This window comes from Poecilia reticulata, linkage group LG20, assembly GCF_000633615.1.
Source record: "Poecilia reticulata strain Guanapo linkage group LG20, Guppy_female_1.0+MT, whole genome shotgun sequence".
Lineage (NCBI taxonomy): Eukaryota > Metazoa > Chordata > Actinopteri > Cyprinodontiformes > Poeciliidae > Poecilia > Poecilia reticulata.
The window spans coordinates 20,280,126-20,296,383 of NC_024350.1; the positions used below are offsets into that span (position 1 = coordinate 20,280,126).

At 38.8% G+C, this 16,258-nt stretch overlaps 1 protein-coding gene across 3 annotated transcripts in view; it reads right to left on the minus strand.

Moving 5' to 3' along the window:
• Positions 1 to 7,571, minus strand: part of ralyl (RALY RNA binding protein like) — a 126,439-nt gene extending 118,868 nt beyond the window's left edge. Inside the window, exon 1 of one of the 3 annotated variants that reach the window (XM_008396540.2) lies at positions 6,430 to 7,571. The gene's annotated coding sequence lies outside the window, so the exon portion shown is untranslated. The remainder of the gene's footprint in view (positions 1 to 6,429) is intronic. The other 2 variants (XM_008396539.2, XM_008396538.2) reach the window with 2 other exon arrangements.
• Between the last annotated feature and the right edge of the window lie 8,687 nt (positions 7,572 to 16,258).

Below are 16,258 nucleotides of genomic sequence, written 5' to 3' on the forward strand. Positions count from 1 at the left end.
TGCTGCCAAACAGAATAAATAGACAGCCGAGGCACGACTGTCCCTTTTCCACCCCTAAAGGAAAAAAAAAAAAAAGCAGCAGCAAACCACTGTTCCTTTTTCAACAGGGGTAAAAGTTCAGGAGGTTTCTGCTCATTCAGCGATCACATGCAGCTGACTGACAGCTGGCAGCAGCAGGTGGGGTAAGAGGAGTGCTACTCAAGGTTACATCTGGCCCGAGGAAAACCCCCCACCGCCTCTGCCTTCTCGCTAAGACGAGTTCAAACTACAGGAAATGGTTTAAAAGAAGTTTTCATCTGCTTTAAAAAAAAAAAAACAGAAGTCAGCTCTGGCCTTGAAGATAAATATGTTTTTTAAAATCATAAACAATAAACTCCTTTGTAGAAAAGTCGGGGACTGAAACTAGAGTCTGTAATTACAGCTTTATATTAGAAGCAGCTTAGATACTATCTGCTGTAATAAATGCTTAGATATTTCCATCAGTCTCATTTTATTCTTTATAAAAAGTGATGAAGGGGCTGCACAGTGGCGCAGTTGGTAGAGCTGTTGTCTTGCAGCAAGAAGGTTCTAGGTTTGATTCCCGGCCCCGGTCTTTCTGCATGGAGTTTGCATGTTCTCCCTGTGCATGAGTGGGTTTTCTCTGGGTACTCCGGTTTCCTCCCACAGTCCAAAAACATGACTGTCAGGTTAATTGGCCTCTCCAAATTGTCCCTAGTTGTGAGTGTGTGCGTGGTTGTGTGTCCTGTCAGTCTCTGTGTTGCCCTGCGACAGACTGGCGACCTGTCCAGGGTGACCCCGCCTCTCGCCCGGAACATTAGCTGAAGAGGCACCAGCACCTCCCGACCCCACTGAGGGACAAGGGTGTAAGAAGATGGATGAAAAAGTGATGAAGCTTCATTGAGATGCTATTTTGTTTTCTGCATTTTCTTTTATGATAAATATTTCCAATATTGTACGAAGCAGACAGTGCAACTTGTAAACACAGATTTAAGTTGGACGATAAAATGGAAAAGATTTTATTTTGAAGCAATTCTGCTACGTTCAAATCAGAAAAAATACATGTTTTCCTTAATTCCTGCAGGCCTAATCTGCATTGAAATCTTCATCTTTAAGAAAAACAACCAAATGTTGCCAAAGCCAATTAAGACCACAGCTTTTTCCCCTGGTGACAGGGATGGAAAAATAAGCTCTGGAACACAATGTTAATTGGTAATTCTGTCCAAGATTTTGACAAAAATAGCAGTAAATGAGCAATTTCCCCTAAAGACTTGGAGGTAAAGACGCCAAACTGAGTTCTTTCATGCATCTAATAATGTTACCAAAATGATTTTGACTCAAAAAATATTAAACCTGTGCTGCAATATGAGAAAGTTCATAAATATCTGCTGTTCTCTTCCCTCTCAACAGCATTATCCACAGTAAACAAAATACATTAAATGGAGAGACCTATCTAAAACCCAAATTTGAATGCACTTTGGAGATGAACACCTGTATTCTTGCACACACACACACACACACACACACACACACGCACACACACGCACACACACATGAGAGAAAGACGGGACTTTATAAGTGCAGTGGAGGACCTGTGATGCTGCGGGCCTGTCTCTCTTCCAAAAGACTCTGGGAACCTTCTTAAGACTGCAGAGCATGATGAAACCTTCCAAACACCAGGGGAATTTGAATTAAAATCTATTGCCATCTGCCTGAATGGTGAAAAATGTTCATGATTCGTTTCTCTACAAAATTATGAACCGAGACATTTCTCAGAATCGGCACAGAAATGAACAATACATTTTCTGTCATGGTAATCTGAGACCGAAATCCTGTGGAAAATATTTGAGCCGAGTTAAACATCTACCTCATGATAATGAACAATAACAGGATATATATCTTTTTTTACTAGGGCGTAGGAAGTTCAAAGGCGACCTATTACATTTCCTTTAACAGGTTAGGATCGGTCCCTGGACTATATACATCTTACATTTTTTGCACATATCATTCTTAGAGACTTTAGTTTGGTCAGTTCTGCCTAGTTTCAGCTCCTTTCAGCTGTTTTAGGGTCTCTGTCACTTTAAATCCACATAAGCTGCCGCCTCCAAACTCAACATTTACACTCGCACATGAAAAATGGATGCAAACAGATGCTCAGTTATACAACCGTACTTCTTTGAAAAGCCGAAGTGGAGCCTCCTGCACAATCAACAAGAATACAGCAAGTGGTTTCTGGATGGCAAGTCAACAACAAAACGCTCATCTTTTCCGGCAGCACACAGCGGTAAAAGCAGTTGACCAAAGGTGGTTTTACCAGCTGGGTTGCTAGGTAACGGGTTGGGCTTCACTGGCGTTGCTAGGTAACGGACAGCGCATGCTGATTTACGTTCAGAAGGTTTTTGAAACAGCTCATTTTCCAGACACTAAAAAACCTGAACTTATTGGCAAAAAAAAAAAAAAAAAGCTGGGTGGTTTTCTAAAGCGTTTGTGCTGCTTTCAGAAACAATAGAGACTCAAATGGAAATACAAAAACATTATGTCTAATTAAAATAGTACCTATCTGCCATGCTCATCTCATCCCGTCATGAATCCACAGTAATTCACTTTTTTTATGTGATCAAATGTGTTACCCCAAAACTCAATCTCCATTCACACCGACAAGCAGCCATGTGGTCGCACTCACACCTCAGAGAGCCGAGGACATGCTAGGTGCATGCAGCAGATTCCTTCGTGATATTTTATTTATGCCAGCAGAGGTAAAGGCAACACATGAGCTTTCACACCCTCCTCCTCTCTCCCTATCTGAGTCTCCTGTGCAGTTCTGGCTTGGCCCAGATAACAGCAAACCTGCCTGGAGGCGAGAGACACCAACACTGCAGGACGTAATGGAAGCTATCATAATGCTTAGCAGGAGCTCGGCTCGTGGCGGCGAGACGGAAACGCCTCTCAGCTCGGAGTGTGAGGACACGTCGGGTTTGTTTTGATGCAGTGGCTCAAGGTTTTAAAAGCCGACAAGATGGACTGATTTAGGTAAAGGGATGGGAAATGTGTAAAAGGACTATCGGCTGTGCAAGAAGAATGAATTTAAATCTCTTTTTAAATGATTTCTGGAAGTTGCTAAAAAATATCAGAGTGAATGTGCCTAAAACTTCAGTGCAAGTTTACGTATGACAAAGTTCAGATCAATGTCATTTTTTGCTTTTAGTGGTGATTTTAAAGGGTCGTACAACCAAGTCAATCAATTTTATAAACAAGAAGGAATTAATTAGGAAGCAGAGTTACAATTAAAGGCTCAAATATCCAAATTTATCCCAATATTTGAGTAAATATTCCCAAATTTGGTATTTTATCACGTATTCCTTGTTATTTTAAGTCAAAATTGTACTAATATTGTTTTAATACAAGTCTCTTCATCTTTGTCTCTCTATTTTCCAGTAAAACATTTTGGATAAACTCAAGTTTTAAATGGTGCTTTAAATTAGGACTGGAGTTTGAAACCACTGGGATAGAAGATGGATGTTTAAACGTCTATCCTATTTTCCAACACCGTTGGACTCAGGTCAGGCATAATGTTAGCCAGTTTTCACATGCCTGGGTCCATTGTGGAATCAGAACCACCAATTGGACCAATGCTGCACTCATCTAACCCAAACTGTGTAAACAAGAATGTTCAAGAAAACGCCTAGCATCAATTCTAACCCAAACAGAAGATGTTGAGACAAGAGTGAGTTTAAAATAGACTTTAAGAAGATACAACTCCTTCAAGCTCGACTGAAGTTTGCAGCTGCCAAATGTCGTCTGGTGGAAAACAAAGGCTCAGGTATTTACAAGGTGAGAAATAATATAGTCAAAGTGAGATATTTAAATCTAGGAGCATCGTACTGACTGGTCAGCACGGAGGTGGAAGCATCATGCTGAGGTCTGTTTCACTCTTAGCACAACTGGCGCACTCCAAATAGTGAATGGAGTAATGAAAGAGTAGGACAGATCGTTTAACTTCAACAGCTTCAACTTCAACAATGTTGTACTTTTATGAACTGTGTTGGATCAAATTACGCTTTAGGAAATAACTGCACATTTTACACATTTATGTAATTTGGCACTATTCAAATAAAAACTGATCCAATAAAATAAATCTCATCTTGAAGTTCCAATTATGTGCCTCTTTTTAGTCTTGATTTGACCTGCAGACCTCGAGTTTGACTCGTGCCGTAGAATATTTCAGATTTAATCTGTTTATATTTCTGTCTCTGTGTGAATCTACATGCTTCGTTTGTTTGTCACTTTGCTACACCTGCGTTTGCCCTTTGTGGGACAAAGACTGATTGTGGTGTAATGTGCTTTGGAGTCCTAGGACCTGATAAAGAGCTATAAAAGTGCAGACCAATTACCGTTTTACAAAAACTGAGTTCAGAATGACATCTAACCAAACATTAGTGGAGGTGTGTATGAATTTTACTGTGCGGATTAGAGAAAATACACAACAACAAATCAAACTTGTGGCGCTCTGAACAACTAACGAGTCACTATGGTGACTTTTCCTTTTACATTTACTGATAGTTTTAATCGTTTAGTCAGTCCAAACACAAGTGAGCCCTGACTGGTAATATACACTGCTTCTCAAATTACCTCGCAAATTAAAAGGCATTAAAACCAACCCCATCTTTTTATCTACACCTGCTTTATGACCCGCATAGATTTAACAGACAGCAGCAGGATCAATACACACTAACAGCCTCTCAGCTCTGAATACAATGCTTAATTTAACTGCTCTAATTATCCGGCTTTATTAAAAATGTAAGTTTACCCACAGAGTTCTGCATTCTGTATTTATCAATATTCAATTCCATCGGGTAAAAAAAAAAAAAAAAAAGAGAAATTCTGGTTTCCGGTTCACTGCAGCGAGCTGTTTAATGACTCCCCGAGTTAACGGTCTATACACGGACTTAATGGTCCGCTCTCGTTTGTTTTATGGGTCCATATTATGGCGATGAAACCTTTGTTCTGTTCTGTCAAGCTGGATACATACGGAGAGTTAATTGGTGACGTTTAATAGCATTTAAAGCTGGATTCAAGGCAAACAGGAATAAACTTGTCATGAACTGACAGAGTCTCGTGTTAGCTCAGTTACACTCTCTGCAAATCCCTCCTTCACGGCAACCATACAATGTCTTTTTTTGCGTTTTCTGCAGCACACCGATAATCTGAAGTCAAACCTTCCTGTTGAGGGATTTATTTCCTCTAAGCCTCTCTCTTAGTCCTGTCTGTGGTTCTATTAATTTTCTGCAAAAATCTGATTTGACAAATCCAGGAAGTATTTTATGTATCTGCAGGCCTGGGAAAGCCGATTTGAGTTTGTCCGGCAATAAGGCAGGCACTTATGAGTGGCGATATATTTGCTTGCTTGCAACTCAGAGGAATTGATTATTTCTGCCCCTTCCTGATCGATTTAGAGATACAGCTCGGATACCAGTTTATAATCTCATAGGTGCATCCTTTCCAAGGGCTCTGAAAACAGTTACTTAACGGTATTTATAACCTTTAAACTCTTTCAACCTTTTATCAAAGTTGTAAACACAAACTTGAACATACTTTAATGAGATTTTATGTAAGATTTTGTCTGAAGTAATGCATGAGATGGAGTCAACATGCAGAGAAAGGTATTCTGATGAGATTAATTAAAACATCTTCAAGAACTGCACACCACTCTGAATCAGCCGCTCTTATGGTGAGACATGGAGGTGGCAGCATCATGCTGCGGGGATGCAAACAGGCCAAAACTAACACTTGGTTCAAATCTCATATGATAACCGAACTTTAGAGGCAAGAAAAACCCTGAAATGTTTGTCCATACACATCTGTAATCCAGACTTTAATCCCATCTACTGCAAGCTTGATAAGTTTACTGAACGTTATCTGTCCAATCCAACAGCCTGGGCTTCAGTTCAGAGAAATATGGACAACATTTTTCAGTCCCTAGATTGAAAAAGCTGGTAGAAATACATCAGCTCTGACAAGGGGCAAACTTTGGACTCAGCTTACAAATTAGCAGACTTAACTACACTGGATTTTATTTAGGGGTGTCAGTTTTATTATTTAAGAAACCACGCATCCTTCTTTAGAATCATGTCTTTGCAATCAAGACCGCAAGTCAGTCTGTCGCGTCAAATCCCAGTGAAACACATTGAAGTTGGAGACTGTAAGGTGACAAAATATGAAAAAGTTGAAAGGACGTCAATACGTTCGCAAACTACTGTTGAAATCCAAATGAATGAAACTTGATTGTGCTCTCAGCAGGTAACCTTCAGGTGGAATCAATGAAAATTGTTTGCTCTATCGAACAATTTTCATCAGCTTTACAAAAATAACACATCAGCCACAGGTGCAGAATTCTGGTACCTCATTCTTTATTTCAAACATTGGTTAATGTACCTGCAAGCGGGAAAATGTCTGTTCATCCTCGTTGAAATAGAAAACAAGAAAAACGCATTGAACTCTCCCAAGAATCTAGTAAGAAAAAATTACATCCAAAAATACTTGACACTGCCATCTGCAAGAGTACAACAGGAGATAGGAGGGAAAAAAAGAGATAAAACAAAAAAGCACAAACCTGTGAGCTCAGCTGCAAGAAAAGTGTCAGGTTAAAACGTCAGAGAGGGGATTTAAAAAGGATTCCCTTGTTTCTTTTTTTTTGTAAAAGATAAAGAAAAGAGCAACAAAGTAAAAGCGAGAGGTTTCACCGATGAGATTCATCAAAATCACAAACCACACTGCCAAAATGCAAACCAAAGCCACAGCAACAGCAAAAGTCGACAGAAAACAACAAAAAATTATCAAAATAATAAAAAAAAAAAAATGTCCCAAAACCCACCAGTAAATGCGCAGGAAAAAGAAAAATCTCTGATAAAATCTGCTCGGTTTCTGCAAAACTGCAAGCAAAGTGAGAGGCTTTCTCAGAGACCGATACCGCACTCGTTTTCTTTCTTTTCTTTTTTTTTCAATTCATACCCTCTCGATCTGAATCACCGCATGCTGGAAACTTGAAGCCTGGATGGACTGACTGTAGAGGGGAGGGGGAGTGAAAAAACGCTTAAAACCAGCACCGCAAATGCTCAATTCAAACACCAGCAAAAGGAGGAAAAACAACCCAGAAAAAAAAGGAAAAAAGAAAAAGAAGGGGGTGAATTTAGAAGACCAAAAAAAAATGTTTGTTTAGAAAAACAGAAAAAAAAAAAATAGCCAGTGGAAGTGTACTCACCGAGCGGGAGTAAAATGTTGCAATAAAAATGTGAAATGGCTCAAAAGAGGCTACAGTATGGCGGTGCGAGGCGGAATGCTGAGCCTTTTCCTCTCTCTAGCTCCCTGCCTCCAGTTCTGTCATGTGACTCCTTCAGCTCCGACTTCCAGCAATGAGAGTCCAACCTCGAACAGCTGATGATGCCGAATGCTCTCCTATAAAGGCTTGGCTTCTTACAAAAGTCCGGGGGAGCGAAAAAAAAAAAAAGAAAAAAGAAAGGAAAAAGAAAGACGCGCTCCTTATCATGCAACGCTTACGACTGAGCTGGTTTTATGTTTCTCTGCTGCATTTTGAACATGCACAGCTCTCTCTTTGTGTCGGCGCCACGGGACGATCAAGTCATGCGGATTTGTATTATTTTTTCATTCGCTGGCATCGTGAGCTTGTACAGAAGGCATGGATGGGAAAAGAAGAATCAGTCCGATGACGATCGGTGCATAGACAGTTAAGAAAAAACCCCACTGAAGCCTCATATGTTGACAGAACAAAGCTTTGTCGTTTAGCCTGGTTGCAGGTTAGAAAACACTTTGAGTCATCAGCCAACATGTGGATCCTACAACAAAATACCGTGCGATAAGAAGCAAAGAAATAAAAAATGAATGAATCAAACACACATCAAGTATTCACATTTTATGTTGTATTAAAGTAATCTTCTTCCTCAAAACTCTTCACACTAATATCCCACATTATGGCAACGTGGGGAAAAAAAAAAAGTTTAACATTCTTGCAAATTTATTAAAAGTAGAAAATCAAGAAATCACATTCACATAAGTATGTGTGTAATACTTTGTTGATTCACGTTTGGGATCAGTGACAGTCGAATCTTTTTGAATTTGATTCCACCAGCTGGGCTCGGCCATCTTCAGGAGGTTTGATCCGTTCTTCTCTGCTGTTCTTCTCCAGCTCCTTCAGGTTGGATGGGAAACGTCTGTCAGCCATTTTCAGATCTCTACAGTCAGATTCACACCTTTGAGATCTTGAGATCTGCTGAAAAATGAGAAGTCGCCCCAGTCAAGGCGCTCTGCAGCAGGTTTTCATCCAGGATGCCTGCGGACATTGCTGCATTCATCTTCTCTCTCCTGACTAGACTGTAAGCTGCTGCTGCAAAACATCCACCTAGCATGATGCTGCTACCACCATGCTTCACTATAGGGAGCCATCCCAATGTAAACCCAACTTTCACACCAAAGAGTCCAATCTGTGTCTCATCAGAGCAGAGAATCTCATTTCTCGTTTTCTGCTCTCAGTTCACCACTGAACTCATTGGGACTCTCAAAGCAGCAGAAATGTTTGTTTCTTCCTCAGATTTGTGCCACAAGACAGCCCCGTCTCAGAGGCAGTTACTTTGATTTACTGCTTGGTGTTTGACCTCTGACCTGCACTGCCACCTAGGAGACTTTATATAGACAGGTGTGTCCCTTTCCAAATCAAGTCCAATCAACTGAATTTACCTCAGGTGAACTCCGTTTAAGTCGTAGAAACATCTGAAGGATGATTAAGCCATTCTTCTTTCGTCATTGTCATAATTTGTGTACATAATATTGAGGAAAAAGATTCATTTAATACAATTTAGAGCAATAATCAAATCAGAACCATCTTGAAAACTTACTCAGGCGACAGATGGCTACAAATAAAAGCATTTGGATTTGAATCTACATGAAAAATTTGATTTATCATAATGTTTTTGTCCTTTTTTGTAAAGCATCTTAAGATTCTTTGGCTTACTTTTAAACAAACGGCTCATGGGGATTTTTATGTCTCCAGTTTTCCAGCTTCCTGTAGCACGTAGTTTGTTTCTGCTTCCTAAAAGCAACACAAGTACAACTTCAATCTGTCAAACAGGAACTTTTATGCCACACAGTCCTTGCTTTTCAGTTCCTAATAAGAAATTCGATACTTAAGCAAAACACGCTAGAGCACAACTAACCTTGTTTATGACATTTAAATAATAATATTAAATAAATAAATAAATGTTGTGTGCTTTCTAAGAATCTGAAACTAGGATGGATTATACAACAAAACAAATTTCCAGTCGGATACCTCGGCCCTTAACATTCGAGAGTAAAGCACACAAACCTTACCCAAGTGGTGAGAAAAAGTTTAACAGAGTCTCTTCAATGGTGCTGAAATTGCTGAGCACAGAAACAGCCAGGCTGCTGTCCATGGTGCTGAAACCCACAGAGCTCTGGGTCGTCGTATCGTGGATGAGGCCGATCAGCTCCAGAACAATCCAGACCAAGCAGTGAGTGGCTGACGCTCCGTCCCTGGTGCTGAAATGAAACTGGTGTAACACAGTTTAGGCCTAAAGGTTGTGCTGGCTGCGGTTCTGAAGCCATGTCTGAGCGCTGCATTAGGAGCCTGTCTGTGGAGCTGAAACTGAGTCATTGCTGCACAGCTACACATAATTGTTTTGCTGGAAGCCTGTTAAAATTGCTATGTTTAGACACACTGTGATTTTGCCTAATTATGTATATATTTGTATTTTTTACATGAAAAAGGCCAAAAATATCTAATATTAAGTTGTATCACGTCATTTAAAGTTTCAAGCATCATCCCAACTTTCTTCATTCATAGACCCCGCTCCACACCCCCCCCACACACACATACACACACACACACACACCCCCCCCCCACACACACACACGCACACACATGCGCGTGCGCAGCTCTCCCGCTCTCATCCGTTAAATAAATACACCTGAGAAATGTAGGTTATCGCTGATGGCAACAGACAGAAAAGTAATAATGCGCTATTGATGCATTAGAGTCTGACTGCGGTTGTCAGACAGAATTCAGAACGAGTTTATGCAACACACAGCGTTGGAGACAACTGTCACCATTCATAAATCAGAGCGGAGGTCGGTGCAGTGCTCCCACCTTAAGCACTGTCTAATTTAATTCACGTTTCAAAACACATCCATGCCTGTGGGAGGCAGTAAGTAAAAAAAAAATAAATAAAAAATGCTCTGCCATCCCCAAAGAATACATTGAGGAACAGTGATCAAACTCTGGCAATTTTACCGCCGCACACATTTGCTTCCTTTCTTCATTTAGCCCTTGAAGCTGCTTAGAGGTCTCTTTTGCAGCGTTTAGCAACGCTCAGTCACTGTTTGTCTGCTGCATGGCAGTCCAGGGCTTGAAAACTAAAGATAGTGGTCTGTGAGTCATTGTGCAGGACATCACTTTAATTGCTGATGCCTGAGGGCGCACATGGTCTGATTCAGGAACTGGACTGTTCGTGGTTTATTGTGCCAACATGTAGGTAGGGAGGTAATGAAGAAAATGAAGGAATTAAAGCACAGCTAAAATAATTCCCTCCAACCAAATATGACACACTGTAACAAATGGCTGATGCCTCTGTTGACTCAGTTATAAATAGTTATCTGGAGTTTATAAAGTTCTACTAACAGCTTGTGATGCTGTTTTGAGGTTAGCTTCTGCAGAAAGAAACAACCTGTATTTTCTCTCTTTTGCTTCTCTAAAACATATACTAACCAGAGGGTCAATCGATGCAACTGAGGTTTTTGCATTTTTTCTGAATCAGAAATAATGCTTCAGAATACCAGAATACCCAATACTAATAATGATAATGGTATTATTCTAAGCATCTACTTCCTAATTAGCCGCTAGCATCTGGCTTTGCTGCTGTATTAACGAGAACTTGCAAGTGACCTTGAATAACAAGCGAAGATTCAATATCTGTTGTAATATTTTATGTTTCTTGAAGCAACAAAAACTCAACAACATAATGAGTCTTTGGCTTACTTTTCAAACATTTTGTTTTGTTGTTGTTTGTAACAGCTAGCTGTGCTACTCCATTGCTAGCTTGAGCATGAATTTGATTAATGAGTAATTTGTTTTAAAAATGTCTCATCTGTGTTTTTCATAGAATCTGACCTAAAAAAGTTTCTGTCCATCTTGCACGGTCTATTTCTTGTCAATAAAACTTGTTTAACGTTTTCTGGGTCTGAGTCCTACATTACCCATAATGCAATAGCTCTGTACTGCACATGAACTTATCTTACATCCAAATAGATTTGATTGCGTGTTTGAAATTTCGAATGGAAAAACCGCTGCAGTCATGACAATCATTGTGACAACGACAGTTTGTTGATATTTTCGGTCTCTTTCTGGTTTAATTCTCCTTCACAATCATACTTTTTATTGGCTGTGTAATGGTTTAAAACTTTGAATGTTAGATGTAAGAACTCAGCCTTCTAGGTTATAAACGCTCTTTCTTAAGACTCTTGAGAGACATCTGTTCTGTTAATGACTCTTAGATTTCATTAAACTTTACGGCCTGGTCATAAACATTCCCCATTAGCCTGGTTGTAGGATTTCTATCCTTTAAATTGTTTAGTTGGGTGTTTGTTTCACTTAATGAACTATAAATATATCTTCGTTTGAGTAAAGTTTAAATTTTTAATTGACAGCAATTCAGCATTTGAATAAAATATGAAAGTAGTGCATTTTTTTTTACTACTGGGAGTGGAATAAAAACCCAGATTATTTTTTTAAATTGATATTAATCTGGTTTAACTTTGCACATCAACTCAACAGTTCAGTGGAATTTGAATGTGTTGCTTTACTAACGTCCTGTAGCCGTGCTGCTTGTGATAAAAAAGACACAAAGGTCTTATTCAGGTGCTGGATGGTGCATAGATAGATGCAGCTGCCAAGATGTAGGCAGAGAAGGTAATGAAGAAAATTAAGCAATTAAAGCACAGCCAAAATAATTCCATCTAATCCTGTACCGCACTCTATAATAAAGTATGACTAATGCTTGACATCTTTATTGACTCAACGTTATTAACAGTCATTTGGCTTGAAATCATCTTTTCTTCCATTCTAAATCTGCATAACTTCCGCACTGTGTGAAACATGCAGAGGAGTGAGGACTGAACCCTTCGCTCGACATGATTCACACGTCAGGCTGTAAAACGCTGGAGAACGGCGTCACTTTTATGGTGAGGCTCGCTCCGGGTTTCTGGTCCGCTCCTGTTATCAGGGTCCTGCTTGCACGCCAGAAAGAGACTCACAAGGTTAATGACCTTCGTGAATCTCTCAAATAAGACGTATCAATCATATCAACCTTTTTGACACGGAGTCAGCAGGCTCAGCGACGCGCTCAGTTTCGCCGAACCTCTGCCTCGCCAAAATCACTTTCAATCTTTGTGTACATACTGCTGGATGTTTCTAGAGCTACATAAGAAATGAAGCTAAAAAAAAAAAAAAAAAAATTAATTACCTGACATGAAATTGTCATAAGCAGAAATACAGTGCAAAGACCATGCATTGCCTTTGGCCATAAAAAAATTTTCAATTTGAGGCAAAGCTCAAAAACATTGGGGCTTTTGAGCTTTCTTGTTACTCTTGAGGTTCATGAATCGATACATGATATTGCATTATTTATAGAAATAGTGTAGTGGGAAAAAAAGAGAAAGTTGTGATTTAATTTCAGTCAAGTTTTACTCTGACCTGTTTTAGGAAAGTAGTGCAGGAAAAAAAATATCAATGATCAAGATGAAAATATAATAACAATATTCACTTCCAGTCTAACCTTTTAATGTAGAATGAGATGAATTATTCTTTAGAAACAGACATGACATTATTATCACCCATGCTACACGGAGAACCACTTCATTGTGAGCCTGTTATGCACAAAAAAAAGGAAGGAATTAATACCTTTATAAAGCTAGGGAAGTATTTTCTATTCTTTAATTAGCAATTGTCAAGAAGTCTGCATAGATTCTGCAAGATGTTTTAATTAAAAGTAAAATGAGTGTGCAGACACAACTGTAAGTGGATTTAACGCTCATTATAATAAATAGGTTGCTTTTACAAATCCGGAGCTTGACATGGAAGGATTATGAAAAAAAAAAAAGGCGCAAAATATAAATAGATTCAGAAACCGTTTCTCGTTGTTTGTGTTTGCAAATATAAGCAGCGGCGCATGGGCTCGGTAAAGAAATCGTTACAGGGAAAGATTTTTTGTCACCATGATGCATATTTTAAAAGGTTGGAATGTGCTTGTGTAGGCTAGGTCAGTGGGTATAATGTCAGCCTGTGCATTACATCCATCAAGATGCGTCTCCAAAGTGTTTATGTAGCTGCCTCGTTTTCTTTCATCCTTGTCGATGCCTCAAATCTGAGGGAGCTGACTGACCTCTCTCAGTCTGCCGAGACCAAAGGCATGTTTACTGATGGATGAATAATAGTCAGAGTCTGAGTTTCTAACATCTGCCTCTGGTGCAGTCTTACACCAACCATTAAGGTTTTATGACTTACTATAGACTCTTTTAGAAGGTTATTTAATTAAGAAACAGATGGGTTTAATTTTCCATAAAGAGATTATCTACAAGTTTGTTTTTTTTCCGCCCAAATCTTTTTCTTTTCTTCCAACACAAAAGCCGTTCAGATTGTCACGTTGAGTAATTTCCTCTCCATTTCGGTTTGTATTGTTTCTGCTGTTTCAGCGCAGGATTTAATCCCACAAACTAAATCCGTGGAAAGAAAACAATGCTCACATGCAATCCACTGGTTAAATGATTTAATTATATTTGGTTTGATCTCAGTTAGTTGTGTCAAAATTCTATTAAATCAATGCTAAATGTGTCACAAAAAACTAATCTCAGTCACTTATTACTTACAATAACCTGCAACACAATAATAATAATAATAATAATAATAATAATAATAATAATAATAATAAAAGCTGTGAAATATTTCATATTCACACTGTTATATTTTACTATATTTGTTTTACTCCTATTGGATGCTATTATTACATCTTGACATTTATAGCCAAACATTTCATTGCATTGTTGACTTTGTGTTAACCTGCATAATGACAAATAAACAGTTTTACAAAACATTACAGTAGATCATTATCAAGATAGAAAATATTTTAGACAACATAACATCAATCAATCAATCAATCAATCAATCAATCAATCAATCAATCAATCAATCAATCAGCTTTTGTTTATAGAGTATATTACACGTCTAAGGTGAGCGAATTGCTGTACAAGTCCATAAAATAAAACATAACCAGTAAGACATAAGCGCGGATAATAAATCAGGAAAGAGAGATAAAAAATAAAGCACTCATGATTAGAACAGCATAATAATTTACACCAAAACAGAATTTAAATAATTTTATGTATTAGCAATCCTTACAGTAAGAGGATTTATAAGACGAGTCAAAGGGTGCGTTCACAGCACGTTTACTTCCGCAAACACTGAGCACTTCTTCTTCTTTTTATGGCAGCTGGCAGAACACTGAGAACGCTGACGCTATTGCGCCCTCTAGTGCGCATGCGGGACACTTTCAGGTTGTTTGGACAGCCCCGGCAAAAAAAAAAAAAAAAAAAAATCGGAATTGCCAAAAAAAATCGGAATTGGGTCACTTCAGGCTGCAGTGTGGACAGCACCCTTAGAAACATCCAGAACCAACTGGAAGTTCTGAATTCACACTTTTCAGAAAACACAGTTGGTTTAAAGTTCTATTAAATTAAAAGTTGCTTTTTTCTTTTTGTCAGTTCGTCTAGCAGCAGTTAAAATAAACTGTGAAGAAAGTAGACAACAACTGTTGCTCAGATGATAACAGCGTCAGAACTTCTTCTTCACATCTTAAACAAAACAAACAAACAAAAAAAAACCCCTGATAACGGAGCAGAGGTTGAACCTGAAGAGGAGAGGTCACGCTGAAAGAATGTGCACATTATGTACTTAGCTTGTTAACAGCTGTCGGCTTAATTGTCACGTCGCACAGGGACGTTTCTGTTTCAGCGTGGTGGTGGCAGGCACCAACAGAGACCGAGGCAGGCTGACCTTTCCAGCACAAAGTAACAGGACTCTCCTGAATTCACCACGGCAACCAGCGCTGTATGACTGACACGGGTCGATCGTGCTTTGTGCTGCTCGGACCAGCATGGTGATTAATTTATAAAAGTATATGACAGCTAATTTATTTTGCTGTTCTCGTGCACACGCTGCAGTTTGGAACATATGGTGAGATGCGATATTTTAAAGAGGACTCTTTTGTTTGGTTTTTATGAAGGATATTTTTATTTTGGAAGATGATAGCAGGGATAACATTTTACCAGTCTGTTCACAGGACCATGAAATTGGTCCAGCTGTGACATCTGGGAATAAATTGTGTGGAAATGAAATGTGATAACTGGATTTTAATGTTTTGAAAAGTTTTTACCTGCTGCACATGCTAATCTGAGCAACGACAAGAAAACAAACTTAAATCACAACTTTATGGGGGATTTTTTGTTTTTTGCCAGCTGTGCACTGTAAAATATTTTAGCCACACTTAGTTGTTTCCACCAAGTTCTACTCTTTAAGTCAAAATACATTTTGCATGTTTTATATTTTGAACTTTAATGTGCGAGTCTGTGTTGCACCATGAGAGCCTCTTATGCTTTACCAAAGCAGATGTTTGTTTTATTGATACAATCAGTTTGCAATGTTTGAGGAAAGCGTCTTCTCACGGTGCTTCTGCCCTGTTCAAAATAAAAGTTTGAGCAGAAATCAGAGTGATGTTTAATTATTTGCATCATCAGAAAATTCATCTGAGTGAAAATGTTCAACTCTTCTACCTTAAAACAAGCAGATATTTCAACTTGAGGGCAGTTTTCCCGCATAATGTGAAATAATTAGTTGGTTTAAATTACTGTATTATGTAATAACTCACTTCAATGTGAGTGTCTGAGTATTGTTTTCTAACAATACTCAGACATTTCTAACAATGTCTGAATATTGTTAGAAAACAATACTCAGACAACTTGTTTCCTGTTAAATCAACTGAGTGGACTTTAATTTGAGTCAAAACAAAATCAGTTTTCTAATTGACTTGTATTTTAAAGGTTGCTGGTGAAGCTTCATTTTCAATTTAAACCACCGTCAAATGTTTTACAGTGCAGTTTTCGCCTCAACCCTTTCAGTGGTTGCTAC